This window comes from Notamacropus eugenii, chromosome 5 (assembly GCF_028372415.1).
Source record: "Notamacropus eugenii isolate mMacEug1 chromosome 5, mMacEug1.pri_v2, whole genome shotgun sequence".
Lineage (NCBI taxonomy): Eukaryota > Metazoa > Chordata > Mammalia > Diprotodontia > Macropodidae > Notamacropus > Notamacropus eugenii.
This window is the reverse complement of record NC_092876.1, coordinates 459,683,217-459,702,039: the sequence shown is the minus strand read 5'-3', so window position 1 is coordinate 459,702,039 and position 18,823 is coordinate 459,683,217. Positions and strand designations below refer to the sequence as shown.

At 40.9% G+C, this 18,823-nt stretch overlaps 2 long non-coding RNA genes across 2 annotated transcripts in view; one reads left to right on the top strand and one right to left on the bottom strand.

Moving 5' to 3' along the window:
* The window catches only part of LOC140507267 (uncharacterized), a 44,170-nt gene extending 33,423 nt beyond the window's left edge, over positions 1-10,747 (bottom strand). The window contains exon 1 of the long non-coding RNA XR_011968273.1: positions 9,917-10,747. This is a non-coding gene — a long non-coding RNA (uncharacterized lncRNA). The remainder of the gene's footprint in view (positions 1-9,916) is intronic.
* On the top strand, positions 8,718-18,266 carry LOC140507266 (uncharacterized). The gene is made up of 2 exons (XR_011968272.1): positions 8,718-8,817; positions 15,231-18,266. It is a non-coding gene; the product is annotated as an uncharacterized lncRNA (long non-coding RNA).
* The last annotated feature ends 557 nt before the right edge of the window (positions 18,267-18,823 follow it).

The following is an 18,823-nucleotide window of genomic DNA, read 5'->3' as shown; positions in this document are numbered from 1 at the left end:
TAGGTAATAAACCTTGCCCAAGCATCAAGTTCCTTGAAAATCAGAATGGAGCAAATAGAAGCCAATAACTTCTATAAGATAAAAAATATTAAAACAAAGTCCAAAAACTGAAAAAATAGAAAATATCAGGTATCTCATAGTAAAGATGAATGACCTAGAAAACTGGGTGGGGTGGGGGAATTAAAACTCATTGGACCATCTGAATGCCATATCCAAAAAAAAAATGCTTAGATATCATATTTCAAGAAATCTTAAAAAGAAAATTGTTCATGTATCTTATAACCAGAAGGCAAAGGGTAATAGAAAGAATCCACTGGCCCTTTTTTGAAGAAAACACCAAAATGCAATCTCCCAAGGACATCATAGGCAAAATATTGTGTTTTCAAAATATTTCGAAAAAGCAGAAATAAAGAATTCAAATGTCAAGGATTCAGGGCCAGGATCACACATGATTTAGTAGCCACCACTTTAAAGGAGCTGAGACCTTGGGATATGATATTCCAGAAGGCAAAGGATATAGGCTTACAGCAAAGAATAACTCATCTATGGAAACAGAGTATAATGCACCAATGGGGGAAATGGATCTTGAATGAATAGGGGACTTCAAAGCGTCCCAGATGAAAAAACCAGAACCACACAGAAACTTTGAAGTCCAAACACAGGAGTTAAGAGAAATATAAAAAGTAAACATGAATCAGCAATGATAAGGGACTACACAATAAGTAGTTTACATTCAAATATGGGGGGATGATATGTGTGTACCCTCTGAACCCTATCATCAGAAGTCACAGAGGGAATCCAAGTAGATGAGACTTGGGAGTGGTTCTCTTTAGTCTTGATTTCAAAAATAGAATGGAAAGAGTGGGCAAGAGAAATACACTGAGGAGAGAGTAAGAGAAAGAAAGGTAAGGGAAAACTATCTCACATAACGAGGGTATGCAAGTAGACATCTATACACACAAGAAGGGGTGGAGGGAGCCGCTGACACCTCAACCTCACTCTCATCTGAATGGATCACAGAAGAGAGGAATACACACAAATGCACAGTTGGGTATAAATGCATTTTACTCAACAAGGAAATAGGAGAAAAAGAAAAAAAGAATTAGAAGAAGAGATTAAAGGAGGTATTAATCAAAACCAAAGAAACTATAGGTAAGAATATACAAAAACATTTCTAGGTGTTTTTGAGGCAATAAAGAATGGTGATCTGAAGAGATGCCCATAAATTGGCATCTCACAAATTAAGGAATGGCTGAACAAGTTATAGTATATAAGTGGGCTAGAATGAAGGAGATGGCTTCAAAGAAACCTGGGAAGACTTGTACGACTTAAGGTACAAGGTGAACAGAACCCAAAGAATAAAATTTATATGAGAAAGACAAACCACTTTGAAAGAATTAAGAACTTGCATCAGTTAAATGACCAACAATGATTCCAAAGGATGAATGAGAAAACATGCTCCCCACCTCCTCATAAGAAGCAGGGGACTCAAAGTGAGACTTATTTTTTTCAATAGAGCCATTGTTGTTTATCCTTCATTCTCAAAGAGGACTTTGACATCAGGAATTTGATGCCTCGACTTGCAAGTGGATTGGATTTAAGTGAGGCAGCGCTGTGCAAAGTCACCAGCCTCATTCTCTCCTCCAGGGCCATCTGGGTCCAGTAACAAAATATAGATCAGGATGACTGGAGATGGCCCTGATACAGTGACAAAGGCCTTTTTAAGCCCATTTAATGATTAAGGCTAAGTAAGAAATGAGGCAAACATAGTCTTTTTTCCATAGTCAAAAAAAAAAAAAATCTGGGAGGGAAAGACCGTCTGGGTTTCTAGCCCAAACAGAAACAATTGCTATTTACATTCACTCTGAGTCATCAGGGTCCAAACAGTGATCGAAAGAGGCTTGGGCAGAGAGTTATTCTTCTTGGCTAATCAATGAAAGTACAGTCAATGCAGGAATGCAGACCAATATTTGATGACTGAAAAAAATCAATATATAATTTTTAAGAGAAGAGTAGTTTCTAAATACTTATTCAGGAAAGCTGTGATCAATAAAAACTGTCATATAAGCACCAGGAATAAACCATGCCAGACATTGCATTTTTTTCTGTTTTCCTTTTTTGGACAGGATTATTATTAGAGTAATAAGTTATGAGAAAACCTTATACATAATATAACTAGATTTTCAAAAATTTAACAAACTCTCATGAAATGTTTGATCAAGATGGGAAAGTATGAGCTAAATGCCAGCACAGCTAGACGTATTCTGAAATAATCTAACATGAAGAATATTCATTAGTCAGTCAGCAAGTATTTGTTAAGCACTTACCATGTGCCAGGAACTGTGCTAAGTGCTGGGGATACAAAGGAAGGCAAAGACATGGTCCCTGGCCTCAAGGAGTTAACCATCTAATGGGTGCGAGACTAAACAAAGAACAGTGTTCATACAAAGTACATATAGTGTGAATGGAATTTAATCTTAGAGGGTTGGGTGGAGAAACAGGGAAAGACCTCTTGCAGAAGATGGGATTTGATTCTTATGTATGATGGGAATGTAGGGGGATATAGAGGGAAGGAGGGAGAACATTCCACGCATGGGGAACAGCCAATAAAAAGACATGGGTTGGGGATATGGAATGTTGTGTGCAAAAAATGTCAAGTAGCCCAATGTAGCTGGATAACAAAATGTGTTAGAGGAGTACAGTATAAGAGGACTGGGAAGGAAGGAAGGGGCCAAGTGGTTAAAGGCTTTTGCTGCAGCTTGTGCTTCGTTCTTGAAATAACATTGTAGATAATTCTTGTGAGATGTGAATTCCTGACAAATTGTGTTTCCAAATTTGTGGAAGAATCAGTGGCAGCATTAGTGTTCCAGGCTTAAGGCAAAATATGTGTATGTCTCTGAGGAGTAAAAGTGGGGTCCTGGAAATATTGGGAAGTTGCGCCTTCGGTAATCACCAATTTATTGCCTTTTGAGAGGAACATAAACCACATGGTGGCACTATGAGTCTAGGGGAATATATGGTGAGTACGAGGGGAAATGGAGACTTGCTCAATAATCGTATCCATGTTTTGGAAGTTAATGTAAATTCTTCATACGTTATCTACTAGGCTGTCCAGTACTTGGTGTGATATATCACCTTGAGTGCCTGCATAAAAGCCAGAGGCCCTTTAAACACACCTTTGGAGACCTACCTATGGAGTGTACTTGAACGGTATTTGGAGGTTTCTCCCAAGTCTTCTCTGGGTGGGGGCACTATGAGCCACAGAGGCCTGCCTCTTTGGGGAGTTTGGGGGTTCTGTCTCTATAATGAACTCCAGTCCATGAAAACTCAGAGCCTAGAATGCAAAGTCAATACATACTTATTAAGAGCCTTCTATGTGCCAGGCACTGGCCACACTATCCTCGAGAAGTTCACAATCTAATGAGGAAGATGACAAATAAACACGTACGTAAATAAACTATATACAAGCCAAATAGGACGTGATGAAAAGAGAGAAGACACTAAAATTGAGAGGGTTGGGAAAGGCTACCTGAAGAAAATGGGATTTTAGTTGGGCTTTAAAGGAAGTCAGTAGGTGGAGATGAGGAAAGAGAACATTCCAGACATAGAGAATATCCAGAGAAAATGTTCAGAGCTAAGAAATGGAGTGCCTTGTTCATGGAACGGAAAGGAAACCAGTGTCACTGGATTGAAGAGTATGTGGTGAGTGAAAAAGTGCTGGGAGGGGAGGCTAAGTTATAAAGGACTTTGAACACCAAGCAAAGCATTTTATATTTTATCCTACAGACAACAAGGAGCTACTATTGAGTAAAGAAGTGGCATGGTCAGAACTGCTCTGTAGGAAAATCCCTTTAATGGTTGAACAGATGATGGGGAGACTGGGGAGAGACTTAAAGCAGACAGACAGCAGCAGAATATTATCATAGTCCAGGTTTGAGGTGATGTGAGCCTGTACCAGAATGCTGACATTGGGAGAGGAGGGAAGGGGCCATATTCAAGAGATGCTGCAAAGGTGACCTTGGCAGGCCTTGGGGAGAGATAGTGAGGAATTAAGGATGTCATCCAGGTTGTGAGTCTGAGAGACTGAAAGCATGGTGCTGCCCTCAACAGAAATAGGGAAGTTAGAAGGTAGGGAGGATGTAGGTGCCAAAACAATAAGTTCAGTTTTCAAAGTGTGGAGTTTAAGACGTCTGTTTGACATTCATTTTGAGATGACAGTTGGAGATGTGAGATTGAAGGTCAGGTTATAGAAGGATAGGTAGACTTGGGAATAGTCACCAGAGAGATGGTAATTAAATCCATGGGAGCAGATGCAACTACCAAATGACACAATACAAAGGGAGAGAGGACCCAGGACAGAGCCTTGCAGGACACGTAGGATTAGAGGGCCTGATCTAGAAGAGGGCATCCAGAAATGGATACTTACTAAAAAGGAGTGGTCTGATAGGGAGGAGGAGAATAAGGAGAGTGGTGTCCTGCAAACCTAGACAGAAGAGAATGTCAAGAAAAGGGCCATCAGCATTGTTTCTGGCTGTCCAGAAGCTGAACAGAATGAAGGTTGAGAAAAAGCCATTGAATCTGGCTATTAAAAGCCCACCAGTGACTTTGAAAAGAGTAATTTTGGTGGAATGATGAGGCTGGAAGTTGGATTGTAAGAAAATAAGAGGAGAGAAAGTGGAGGCACCTATTAGAGACTGCCTTTTCAGGAGTTTAGACACAAAGGGCAGAAGAAATATAGAGTGACAGCAGGGATGGAAGGACCAAGTGACAGGTTGTGTTTGGTTCGGTTTTGTTTTCAGGAGACACAAACATGTTTATAGAAAGCAGGGAATAAACCAGCAGACTGAGAGAGATTGAAGTTAAGTGATAGAGTGAGAGTGAGAGGAATCTTCCCTGCTGTAGGAAACAAGATGGAATGCGATCCTTTGCACAGGCAAGGGTTAGCCTTGCTAAGTAGTAAGGCCTCCTCTTCAGGTGAGATGGGGGTGAAGGAGATAGTGGAAGAAGGCATAATATGAATATGAATAATATGAGATGAGGAGGGGGAGAAGGGTGAGCTCAGAAGAAGTGGCCTCAGCTGTTTCTGTAAAATATGAGACAAGATTCTCACCTGAGTAGATAGGGAGGGTGGGGGAACCATGGGAAATTTGAGGAGGGATAAAACAGTTTGGAAGAACAGCTATGGAGAGTGGCATATTAGTGGATAAGGGAGGTATAGTAAGATTGTCTAGCAATAGTGAGGGCCCCATTATGTTGTGTAACATAAATTTGCATTGGACCTAATCAGAATGGTTGCTTGATTTTCTCCACTTTACTTTAGAAGCACATGTATGGGAGCAAAGGTAGCAGATGGTGGGACTGATCCAAAACTGAGGTTTGGAAGGGTGCAATTGGTGATATGAAAAGGGAGTAAGGGACTCAAGAGCATCGTATAGAGTTTAGCAAAGGGGTCAAGATGGGGAAAAGAAAAGAGAGTGACCAGTGGAGGGTATATGGTCTGGGAGAGAACTGAGGGGTCAAGGGATTGGAGGTCATGTTATAAATGAAGAACAAGGTTTGGTAAGAGAAAGGTAAAAGAGAAGCGGACAGTCAGTAGATTATGGTCAGATAAGATGATCTGGGACTTCTTGAACATGGAGGTGGCACATTGATGGGGGATGGTCACATCAAGGATGTAACCATCTTTGTGTGTAACTGAAGTGGAATGGAGAGCAAGTCATGAAAAGGGAATAGGTTGAGAAACTGAGTGGTGTTTGAGGGAGAGTCAGTATGTATGTTGAAGCCCTCAGGTATGAGGGAAGGAGTGGAGGAGAGAAAAATTGTGAACTATATACTGACCCCATTGAGGAAGGAATGGGAATGACCTAGAGGTTAGCCATTATTAGACTGGGAACTTCTAACTTCTCGAGAATAGGACTATTTGTCTTAGCTCTGTACCTGGCGTAGAGTTAAGTACGTAATAAATGCTTACTGACTAAGTCATGGGTACATAGGTAAAATATCCAGTCTCACTATTGTACTTAACAAGACACTTCCTAGCTTATATGTCTTCATCTACCATGCATAAGCCCACTTTCCTACTTTTGCTGCTTCACTATGGTTACATAATTTCTTATTTAAAATTAACCTACAAGCCCCTTATGGGTTTTGTTTTCCACATTTGGTTCATTATAGGAGTGAGGAAAGAGTGTACCTCTGATCACCCAGTATGATTTCCAAAGAGAATTGAACCAGTTCCAGAACCTGGGGAGATCAATGGAGCTGAAACAGACAGTAAGGGAAAACAGTTGAAGCTAGCTGTGAACAGTAACCCTTTCCCAGCTGGGCATTCTGAGGAAAAGGACTTTCTCTTGTGTAGAGAAGACTACGTTCATGCAAATTTGGGGAGATTTCTACCTTCTTGAGCATATATAAGGATTTAACAAGTTATTGCTGCTCAGTAGCATTTATATTCTTCTAGAATTAATTGGAGGTAGAGGTCCAAGGACAAAGGGTCATATTTCCTAGGCATTCTTCTCCAGTGCTCTGAATGCATTTTCCTGTTAGAAATAATGTATGAATGGTGGCTAAAGGCCCTTGGAATAATCAGTACTACTTTTCTTAGACCTTACGGGTTAAATTGACTTTTGTAGGCTCACCTAGGAACGTGTTCACCCTTTGCAAGAGTACTTCATTGGAAAATGCATTGAGTTGCAAACTGACTTACAGCAGACTTCAAGAACACAACCTGCTCATGACTACACAGCTGACTATGTTTAAATTTATTGATAATTAAGGAATCCTTGCCCTGGAAATTTAAAACTGATATTGTCCACTTATTAGGAAAATAATGACAAAAACAGCTATATTCAAATGCTTTTTTGGAATTTTCCTTATGCTTTCCTTATGGTTATTGCAGTTAGTTCTAAATGCTTTAATGCTTAGAGTTTAGTAAAGCATGAACCAGAATATAGATGGAGTTTGGAACACAGCTAGAGATTTTAGTTCCTAATCAGTAATAGTATAAAATATTTTGAGATGAAATTATCTGAAAGTAATTTTAAACAAATCTCTCAATTCTTCATAAGCATTTAGGATTCACTTATTTTTCATCATGGAAGGAAGGAGATAAGTATCTATTAAAAACTTACCATGTTCAAGGAACAGAGCCAAGTGCTGCGGATACAAATACAAGAAAAAAGGAAGACAGTCCTGGGCCTCAAAGAGCTTATATTCTAAGGGTAGAAGACGGCATACAAAAGGGAGGTAAAAGTTGGAGAGGGAGAGGTGTGGGGAGATGAAATATGCTGTGTGGGGCCCATTCTGAAGCCTTGGAAGTCAGGAGCAGAGTCAGCTGAGGATTACAGGCAGGTCAGCATGGTCCCTAACACCAAATGGAGCCTCCAAGAGGACTCTCCATTGGTAGAAGGAGAACGTTCAATAGTGAGTGGACCATAATGGGCCATTCCAAGGCAAGAAGGCTAAAGAAACTTCCAGGATGAACCAGCAGCAGAAGGGGTGTGGTGTTGAAGTCCAAGGAGCAGAGAATTCATGTTTCTAAAATGCAATGGGCTGAATTGTGTATGTACCTGTGTATGTCCTTTTGTATGTACCTGAACATGCTTCCTACTGACCTTCAACTACTTTAATCCTTTGGCCTTCCCCTTCTTGCCTCAGGGCTCCCCTTTTAATAACCCAAGATATTATAGAGGTTATTATTTCTACAATCATTACTATTTATTTTATAAAGCAGTCATTAAAAACAACTTTGTCTCTGTAATGATGTTAACATTTATAGAAAATGAAAAGCCTAGAAGATTCCACTAGAAACAAGTTCATGTGACTGGTTTTTGTTTTTTTCTGGCTTCGAAATAACATCAGGCACTAATGTAGCCTTTGTAGGCTAAGGGGTCGTTGCTGAAATTCCACTTCCACTGGTAAGTCACGTCCCTAGAGGGTGGCCAAATGTCCTCCTCAAAGTTCCAGGGCACCTCGGAGAAGCTGGAGCATTTTTCCGGTATTACTGTTTCATGACCCCATTCCAGTCTAATACCTAAAATGCTATCTCCAGTTACTATGTCCTCATTGTCACTGATACCACTGATTAACACTCCAAAGTCATTTTAACCTGTTGTCTTCTAGATAATATTGGTAATCAATTAACACCAGTTAGCTTTTACAAAGGGATATTTACTGAGAAGACATAGTAAAAGCCAAAGTATGGAAAGAACCCCTAAACCTGACACACTCTCTCACTTACTACCTCCAAACCTGGGAAACTCAAACTAAAAGCAATTGTTGCCCCTTTACTTACTAACTACTGTGTCTTTGCTACTGGAATGACCCATTCCTGGGCTGGATCACACAGGTGCACCTCATGGCATGGCCGTTCTGTTCCCTCAGCTCTCTTCCAACCTTTCAAAACTAATGAATTCATTCTGTCTATAATACTCCTTCATCTAAGATCATAAAATGATAAATACAATGGAACAGAAGAAAAAGGAACACCATGGGTACAGCCAAGTGTCATCTCTAGTAGGGAAAGTAGGCCACCAGCAAGGCCTCTCCCCACCCACAGGTGAAAGCAGTCCTTGCATCAAGCACTGCCAGGAAATGGAGGGCCAAGTTTCATCAGCTGGTAACTTTTTTACGCACAGCAGCCAATGAAAAAGCTTTTCGTTATCACTCAGTAAAGAAACTAGGATCAATCAGTCAGTAAACTTTTGCAACATCCCTTCTGTGTTCCAGAAAGCACATGTGCCAAATACTCAGGACAGAAATAAAGGCAGAAGGTAGTTGCCACTATTCTCAAGGACCTCACAGTTTACTGGAGGAGACGTAAGTAATTATGTGCAAAGAAGATGGATGCGGGATAAATTGGAAATAATCAGCAGAGGGGAGACACTGAAATTACAGCTGATTGGGAAAGAAGGGACTTGATCTGGGGCTCAAAGGAAGTAGGGATTGGCAGGACACTGAGATGAGAATGGGGGAGCATTCCAGGAATGAGGGATATCCAAGGAAAATGCCCAGAATCAGTAGATATGGTATCTTTTTTGAGGAACGGAAAGAAGGCCAGTGTCAGTGGATCATAGAGTATTGGGGGGAGAAGGGAGAGAAATATAAGATATAAGAAGACTGGAAAGATAAAGGTGCAGGTTAAGGAGGACTAAGAACACCAGAGGATTTTATATTTGATCTTGGACATCAAAGGAAGTTCATTGAGTAGGAGGATGACGTGATTAGACCAATAAGAGCTTGCATCAGGGTGGTGGCACTATCAGAAGATGGGGGTGGGGGTGGCATGGGCATAGAATTCAAGAAATGTTACAAAGGTAAAATTGATAGGCCTTGAAAACAGATTGGATATGGGTGGTAAGAAAAAATGGGAAATCAGGTATGATTCTTGGGTTGCAAGCCTAGGTGACCTGGAGGATGGTGGTGCCCTTATTGGTAATAGGGAATTTAGGGAAATGGGAGGGGTGGAGTGGGGGGAAATAATGAGATCACTTTTGAACACATTGAGTTTAAGATGTCTATGAGACATCTATTGCAATATATCCAATAAGCAGTTAGTTGGGGATGGTAAGTCAGAGTTTAGGAGAGGAATTAGGACTAGATATGCAAATATGGGAATGAGAGATGATCATTAAATCCATAGGACCTGATGAGATCTCAAGTGAAAAATAATAAAGGGAGAAAAGAGAAAAGGCCAGCACGGAGCCCTGGGGACACCCTTAGTTGTCCAGGCATGACCTGGATGAAGATCTAGCAAACGAAACTGAAAAGGAGTAATAGACAGGTAGGAAAAAGAGAAAGGAGCGTATGAAAACCTAGAGCGAAAAGAGTAACAGGGATTGTTTTGGGGAGGGGGAGGGAGACAGGAGAGGAGGAGGGGAGTTACCCAGCTAGTATCCAACCAGCTGCATCTACTCACAGGATTGTGTTCGTCCTTCATTGCCAAAGAAGACCATGCCATTAGAGAAATGATGACATGACTTGCCTTTGACTTTGTTTTGAGTGAGGGAGGGCTGTGCAGGTCTCCAACCTCACTTCTCCTCCAAAGCCATCTGAATCCAGAGACCAGATATTCCTCAGGATGACTAGAGATGACCCAGGATGCAATGGGAGACTGAGCCCTTTAGGTCAAAGGTAGTAAGAAGAAGCAAGATTGAGAAAAGGCCATTAGATCTGACAATTAAGAGACTTTTAATAATTTTAAAGAAAGTAATTTTGATTGAATGAGGTCAGAAACCAGACTATAGAAAGTTAAAGAGATAGTGAGAGGAAAGGAAGTGGCGATACCTATCGTAGATAGGTTTCTCAAGATGTTTATCCACAAAAGGGAGGAGAGATATGATAGCTTGTGTGGATGGAAGGATCAAATGAGAATTTTTTGAGGATGGGGAAGACATGGTACATTTTTAGGCAATGAGGAGGTGATGGTGGTAGAGAGAGAACCTGGAAGTGACAGTAGGGAGCAAGGAGCAACAATTCCCCCACTTTGACCAGTGAGTCAAAAGGAATGAGCTAAGTGTAGTCAGTGCTGGAAAGAAAGGTCCGATTGTCAGGAGAGATCCAAGTCTCAGCAAGAGCCAGAAGATGAAAGGAGAAAGGAAAAGATTTAATATAAAAGTAAGCTTGTTGTTTATGGAGCAAACATTCCAAAGAGCACAGTGGGAAAGAAGGATAACTTTAAAATGAAATGCTGGAGTAAAGGGAAAGGTAGTTTGGGTTAAGTCCAATGGAAATAAGGGACCAGGAAGTAGAGGACACATGACAGGGTTTGTATGATAACCAGACTTCAGAGTCACTAATATGGGAAGGATATGGGGCAGCTAGGTGACTTGATGAATAGAGTGTTGGACCTATAGTCAGGAAGACTCATCTTCCTAAGTTCAAATCTAACCTCAGACATTTATTAGCTGTGTGACCCTGGACAAGTCACTCAATCCTGTTTGCCTCAGTTTTCTCATCTATAAAATTAGCTGGAGAAGGAAATGACAGATCACTATAAGATCTTTGCCCAAAAAAAGCCAAATGGACTCACAAAAAGTCACATAACCAAAAAACAACTGAACAACAATATGGGAACAGCATGATGGGGGATTTTATTAATCATTGAGGAATGAGTTCAGCTGGGCTGTCGTCTTTATGGGCTGGGGTTCAGGTTGGAGTTCTCTCCAGGCATTAGGCAGTTCAAGGAAGAGGTAAGTGCCAGAAGTTGAAAAACTGGTGTTCCTCCACTTTCCCCATGATGGAAATCCAGGCTGGAGGTGACAGAACAGCCTTCCTCCTCTTCCCTGAAAGGAAGAAATCTGATGCTCAATAGAGTGGTCATTCAGCCAAGGAACCTGGAAAATTCCATTTTACTGGTCTTACTTCAAAGGTAGAAGACGAGTGCTTGATAGGCTTGATGAGGCATTTCTCCTCATCCCAAGGGAAGATAATAACAAGGTAGGAGACCCTGCACAGTGGGTGTCATTTTCTTCCCTTATCTCAAAGGCCAGAGACCCAGTGTGGTGGAATGGTGTTTTCCTCTTCCCAAAGGGACTGGAGACACAGAGTGATAACAGGACAAAGCTCAGAAGGAAACTTTCTTGCCCCTTCCTCACTGATACTCCTCCAGAAGACTGTATATCAAAAGCAGGCAAAGATTACTTACACATGCTCTGAATTGGAGGTGGACAGCTAGGTGGTACATTGGATAGAGTGCAGGGCCTGGTGTCAAGAAGACTCATCTTCATGAGTTCAAATCTGGCCTCAGACCCTTCTAGTTGTGTGACCCTGAGCAAGTCACTTAATCCTCTTTGCCTCAGTTTAATTATCTGTAAAATGGAGCTGGAGAAGGAAATGGCAAACCATTCCACTATCTTTGCCAAGAAAACTCCAAATGAGATCACAAAGAGTCACATATAACTGAATAACAATCCTTAGGGAAATCACTTTCTAATGGGAGAGACCATGTACAAATATCTACCTGCATACAAGATTTGCCCACACTTCTACACTGATACATTGATATGTGTGCATAAATATATCTATATACATACGTATTGTATGTCTAGAGAAACATGTGTGTATATAAACATATGTAATAGATATGTATGTGATTTACGTGTATATGCATATGTAAACATACACATATGACTTACTCTGTATGTGTACCTATCTGTGTTGTATTAGGTCAATATCTGCATGTCTCTCGTCTTAGAAAATGAGCTCCCTGAGGGTAGGGACCTTGTTTTTGCCTTTGTGCCAGCTTCATCGTAGGCACTTAGTAAAGATTAGCTAAAAAATAGTTTAAAATAGTTAAAAATCTAAGATTAGATAATTAAATATTAGATAATAGGCATTCAAATGAGAGGAAACATGAATGTCAATGGAGAAACTGATTTAATGTCAAGCAGACCAGGGTTTCCATCAGACCACAAAGACTTACTAGCTGTGTGACCCTAGGCAAGTCACTTAACTTTTCTCAGCCTTCATTTCCTTCTCTGTAAAATGAAGATACTAATAGTACCTACCTCTCAGGGTTATTGTGAGGGTAAAACTGAGGTAATTTGTAAAGCATTTTTACAAACCTTGAAGTACTATGTAGAGGTCATGAGTACTACTAATATTATTCATGAGACTCGGTGTAAAATAATAATAACAGCTGCCATTTATATAGCACCTCAAGGTTTGCAAAACACTTTCCACATGTTATCTCATTTTATCCTCATGACAGGTGCCATTATTATCCCTGTTTTATAGATGAAGGAAGGGAGGAAGAAAGGTTGTGACTTGCCAAGGTTCACAAAGCTAGTAAGTATCTGAGGCAGGACTTGAACTTCCCAAGTTTCCCAAGTCCTGGTCCATCACTTTATCCACTGTGTGATCTAGCTATCTGAATAGTATACACTGAATTCACTGTAACATCTACAACCCAATGTACAATGGCTCCTTGATTTGCCCATCCCAGAGCAGCCACTGGGCTCTTTTTCATGGGGCATGTCAATGGAATTCTTACCTGGGATCCTAGGATAGAGTCTCAAGATAACCTCTAGCAGTTGGCTCTGAATATTATGGCCCATGTTATTACCAGAAGTCAATTCACTCCTGCCAAATTTAAATAATCTCATGTTCTGATTAATGGTAACACCTCTTCCTAGGACCAAACTGCATTGAGAATATAGATTTTACAATTTCATTATTGAAAAACAAAAACAAGTTCTCGTACTGCTTTTTCCTCACAAAACAAGACAAGCATTTTGCTAGGCTCACCAAGAAATGTCAAGGAATGTACTCAACTCCCAAGTGGCTACTAATTGTCTTCTCGTTTAATTGCCTTTACCTCATATCCAGGGTCTACTCAGGGCACTTAACACATGCTCACTAAATAGTGCAGAGCAAAGGATGCCTGTCTATTTGACCTTCCTCAGGCTGCTCACCATTTTTTCCTACTTCACATGCCTACAAGGGCAGAGGTCAAACCTACTCAGCTGCAGATGAGATCATCCCTGATGATTGTCTGCAGCTGAACACAGTAAAAACACAGCCTCCCATGTGCCTGGCCCTTGCCAGTGAGGAGCAATGATGTCATCTCTGGTGGGACCCTGAGAGATCTGTAGCTTGCTCTAAATTGAACCACACATATTTCTTCTCTGGTTCCCCTGCAACCTTAAATTTCTCTTGGTGTTTGGTGAAGGTTGAAAGTTCAATAAATTGAAATCTAACAATAGGACACAGAGAAGCTTTTTACCATCACCTGCATACTACAGACTGAATCTACACACTGACAGTGCACCTTTCATCTAAGAATCTCCCAGGTGCTTTGTAAGCACTATCCAGTGACAACGATGGTGTCTCATGTTAAGGGTGGGGATAAGGTGTAGAGTTAGAAGAAGAACCGTGAGTGCGGTAGAGCAAGTTGGACTGGTGGTTCCTTCCTCTCCTGGAGGGCTTTTATTTGTATCCCAGAATGCCATCTTACTATGTTTCCTTACACTTTACCCTTACCTTCTCCTCTGCCCTCTCTTAGGAATGGCATGGGGACAAAGTTGAGGGAGGAGTGTACTAAGAGACGGGTACTCAGTTTTAGTACTCAGCGTTGGTCCAGAAGAGGAAGGCAACTATGTAGTTTCTTCCCCAGTGTCCCTTTCCTATCAAATACCCAGACCTAGAGTTGTAGTTTACTAAACATTCTCAATTCTCTTAACTCCCAGGTTCTGTGCCCTGCCTCTCTTCCAGAACCTATGGCACCTTCCTTTCCCTTAATTCAATTCAATAAACATTTATCAATACTTATTAAATATTACTAAGTGTATAGCACCCTGCCTGGTACATAGTAGGTACTTAATAAATATGTATTGAATGACTGATTATCAACTACCAAATATGTATAGAATATGGTGCCAAGTTCAGGAAGAGATACAAAAATGAATCACATAGACCTGATTCGTGGAGTTTGCTGTCCAGTAGGTCAGACACCACGCATACATAAATTATACCATAAAATTAAGTACAAGTGGGAAATCAGAGCCTGACTGCCCAATGAACTTACAGAGGTATAGGATATGGAGATCAGAACATATATGGAAGGACAGATCGTCAGATCCTAGGAGCCTGAGCACTCTAGCCTTGCTGACAGGCCATGATTTTTCTGTTCCATAATAATTCCTGTTTCCATAATATTTGCGTCTTTATGTTTGATCTCTTGAGACCCCTTCTTCCTTTGGTATATATCACATTGTTGGAAAACTGGCTGCACCCTGACTTTCTGACAAGAAGCTCTCCTTGGTGGGTATGTGTGCTCTAAAGACACAATCCCGGCAAAGACTATCACTTAGAGGCTCCATTTGGTCACATCCACCAAGGGCTGAAAATCTTGAAATAAGGGAGCTGATTCACTGGACCAATAGCAAGGCAGACTCCTGGTATGCATGCAACCTTGGTAGCATGCCCAGATTGCCTCACATAGAGGCACACTGCATCCCCAACCATGTAGGTAAGGGTAGCTTCCCTTGACTGGCTGCCTAAACAGAATAGGGATTTAAAGCTGTTAAGAATGAGAGAGTCACTCTTTCTGGTCTGCATTCTTTTTAGATTCATATTCTTTCCTGATTCATTCAAATCACAGTTCATCCCTAGCATGGGCAACATGAACTGAACTTGTGAGAGAGGAAAGACTTTCCTTCCCTAGTCTCTTTTATCTCAACTCAGAGATAAAAGGGGTGTTTGTTTCTGATCTGTTTCTTTGTCCTTCTCAGTTTCAGGTGCCATTCCCCACCAGAGCAGGGAGTTCTAAGCATGGTGACCCTGGAGCCAAGATTCAAAATAAGATAGCATAGCCAACCAGTCCAACAAGGAAGCCTGGAGAAGCCAGAGTGCCTTGTCCTCTAACCCAACAGAGACTTTGGACTTGGAACTGGGATTGTGTCCAAGTTAAGCTATTAAGCTTATTTTCCTCCTTTCCCCAGAGTTTGAGGTAGTACAAATTAACCTAATTCACTTCCCTTCTCCAGAGTTGAAGGTGGTATGTATCTGGGGGTATGTCTATATATAGGTAATTATACCTTGAAGCAAATATTCCTTTGTAAAAGCTAATCTAACTATTAATGCTCAAATAGAACTAGAGCACAAGGGAACCACCCCCTGTACTTGAAGGAATACCATTGGTGGAGTCTAGATCCAATGGCAGAGAAACTAGACACCTCCCCAGTCCCATGAAGGGTAATGGAGAACCCTGGGGGAATGGTGAAAAGTTAACATACTTCGCTCTCAGCCAATGCGGGCCAGGGTAATCAGCATTATACTTAGATTTCACCAGTTTATAGTTTGTTAAAAGCATAAATTGGTGGTGATTAAGATATGGGACAAAGCCGTGTGTCCTGATTCTGGCAACCACATATTGACTAATTCAGTGCTGAGATGTTTTGGGGAAGATGAGCACCTGTTTGCATCCTGCCATGTGTGACTCAAGTCTGAAGGGCTTGCTCTGAGATGACGAAGCGATCCTCTTATCAGCTACTGAGTAGGGAGACACAAGGGCTCAGTGGATCTTTAGAGACCTATGATCAGAAGGAGCTGGGTCACATCGTCCCCCTGGCTCCCAGGCTCTGAGCAGCCAGAAACAAGAGGGCAGCTTTGTTCCAAAGAGCATATACTGTTCCAAAATATGGTCAAAGTATATGAACAGGTAGTATACAATGGAAGAAATCCAACCTATCTATCAAAAATGAAAGACTCCAAATCACTAATAATTCAAGAAATTCAAATTAAGGAAATTTTGAGGTCCCCCCCTCATACCCATTAAATTGCCAAAGTTGATAAAAATGAAAATGACAAATATTTTGAGGGCTGTAGGAAAGCAGACACATTCACACATGGTTAGTGGAGCAAAGAATTGGTATAGAAATTCTCAAAAGCATTTTGGAACTATGCCCCAAAAGTTACTAAATTGTGCATATCCTTTGACCTAGCAATACCAGTTCTAGGCCTATGCCCTGATGAGATCAGGAGGAAAAGGTCTTAGATGTACAACATATCTATATCCACATATAAATATTTGTATGTATATGTGTGTACATATGTACATACGTACAGCCTTTTTTGTATTGGCAATGAGTTAGAAACTAAGGAAGTATCCACCAACTGAGGAAAAGCTGAGTATATTATCACACATGAATATAATGAAATACCATTGCGCCATAAAAAATTACAAGGGGAAAAGTCTCAGAGAAACCTAGAAGACTTTTATGCATTAATAATGAGTGGTGAAAAGAATCAAGAGAACAACGTATATGATACCATCAACATTGTAAAAACAAATAATTTCAGAAAGAGTTAAGAACTTCAATAAATTCAATCACGAACAATGATTTCATGATAAGAATTCCACCCATCTCTCCTCAGAGAGGTGATGAGCCGTTACAGAACAAGAGACACATGGCTAGTATCAGAATTCGTTTCCATCGTTCTTATTTGTTACAAAGGTTTTGCTTTTCTTTCACTTTTTTTAGTAGGAGGTGAAGTAAGACAGGCTTTAAGTTTAGTAAGTTATTAACAGCGCTACACATCAGTTTTACCTGGGTTTAAAATTTCATTCATTGCATACTTGTGATCTTCGTGTGCTTTGCAGATTTGGAGCTGAAAAGGACCTCGGAAGTCCCCTTGCTCATCTTCTTCGTTCTGTCCATGAGGAAACTGAGACTTAGATTATGTGATTCTATAATAGTCAGTAGCACAGCCATGATGCCAACCCAAGTTCTCTGCCTTAGAATCCAGTGCGCTTTCTACTATGTCACAAAGCTTTCTCCGTATTTATCTCCATTCTGTATATCTACTCTTCCTCTTAGTATAATACTGTTCCATTGTATTTAGATAATGTAATTTATTAGACCATTCCCAAATTGCTGGATCCAGTTATTTTCAAATGTACTTAGAAATCCATTTTCAAAGACTCTAAGCACTGTTACTAATAGTGCTGCTATGCATGTGTAATTGGGGGAGACTGGCCAATGAAGGCCCGGTCCTTGGCCTGCAAAGCACAAGGTTTTCTCCCCACAGGAGAAAGTATCCACATGGATGCTTGACAGAACTGACGTCAAAAATGGCGTAATGGAGAGCCCTTGTTGTCTGCCTCATGGCACCTACAAGTGTTCTCCAACTGTTTCCTCTGCCCTTACTGCGTTGTGACAACTAGCCTTTTAACTCCCTATAGAGCCAGAGCTAATAACAAACAAAAGGTCAAAGCAGATGAATTCTCTGCCTTGTTGCCACAAGGGAAAATCTACTATGTGGTGATCTTTGATATTAATATTGAGCCAAGAAGAAGAAGAACTGTAACAGTTAGAAGTAGTAACAGAAGTTACAGAAAAAGAAGAAAGAGGAGGAGGAGGAGAAGATGAAGATGAAGATGAAGAAGAAGGAGAAGGAGAAGGAGGAGGAAGAAGAAGAAGGAAACAAAGAAGAAGAGGAGGAGGAAGAAGAAGAAGATTGATATCCTCCAATGGATCTGTGATCTTATTGATTGGAGTGTTTCCCAGCAGCCATGCAGACTATCACCTACCCAGCATGCCTCTCCTGTACAAATCCTGCTCCTATCCCCCCCGAAGTTTGTATCCAGAGGTCCTCCTCACATGCCGGAGGGATTCCCCAAGTTCTTCTGCCATCTCAAGGATACTGTATTAGATTGTGAAGTCCTTGAGGGCAGGGGCTATCTTTTGCCTCCTTTTGTATTCCCAGCACTTGGGACAATGCCAGGCACATAGTAGGTATATAATAAATGTTTATTGATTGATGGATTATGCCTCACCCTTGCCATTTTTCTAATCATACAATTTGTCCCCTTTGGAATTCCTTCTTGGTAAAGCGTTTTAGCCTGCTCACACCCACATCTCTGCCCTTTAAGTGACCTTACTTGGCCGTCAACTTGAATCCTTCAGAGACGACTGAGTTCCATGACAAAAATAACAGTAATACAGATAATGCTAACAGGTATATAGCACTTACTACGTTTCAGGCACTGTGCTGAGCACTGAACGATTATTTCCTCATTTGATCCTCACAACCCTGGGAGGGGGTGCTATCCATATCATCTACATTTTACAGATGAGGAAACTGAGGCAAACAGAGGTTAAGTGACTTATCTAGGGTGTCACTGCTAGCAAGTATCTGAGGCCAAATTTGAACTCAAGTCCTCCTGACAACAGGCCCAGCTCTCTATCCACTGCACCAGCAGCTGAAATGAAGCGCTCCATGACCTGTAACAACACATCCTATATATCTCTTCCATATTATAATCAAATTTTTCATGAGAGGTTTTTTTTGGGTTTTTTTTTTTAATTTGTGTACTGGATGT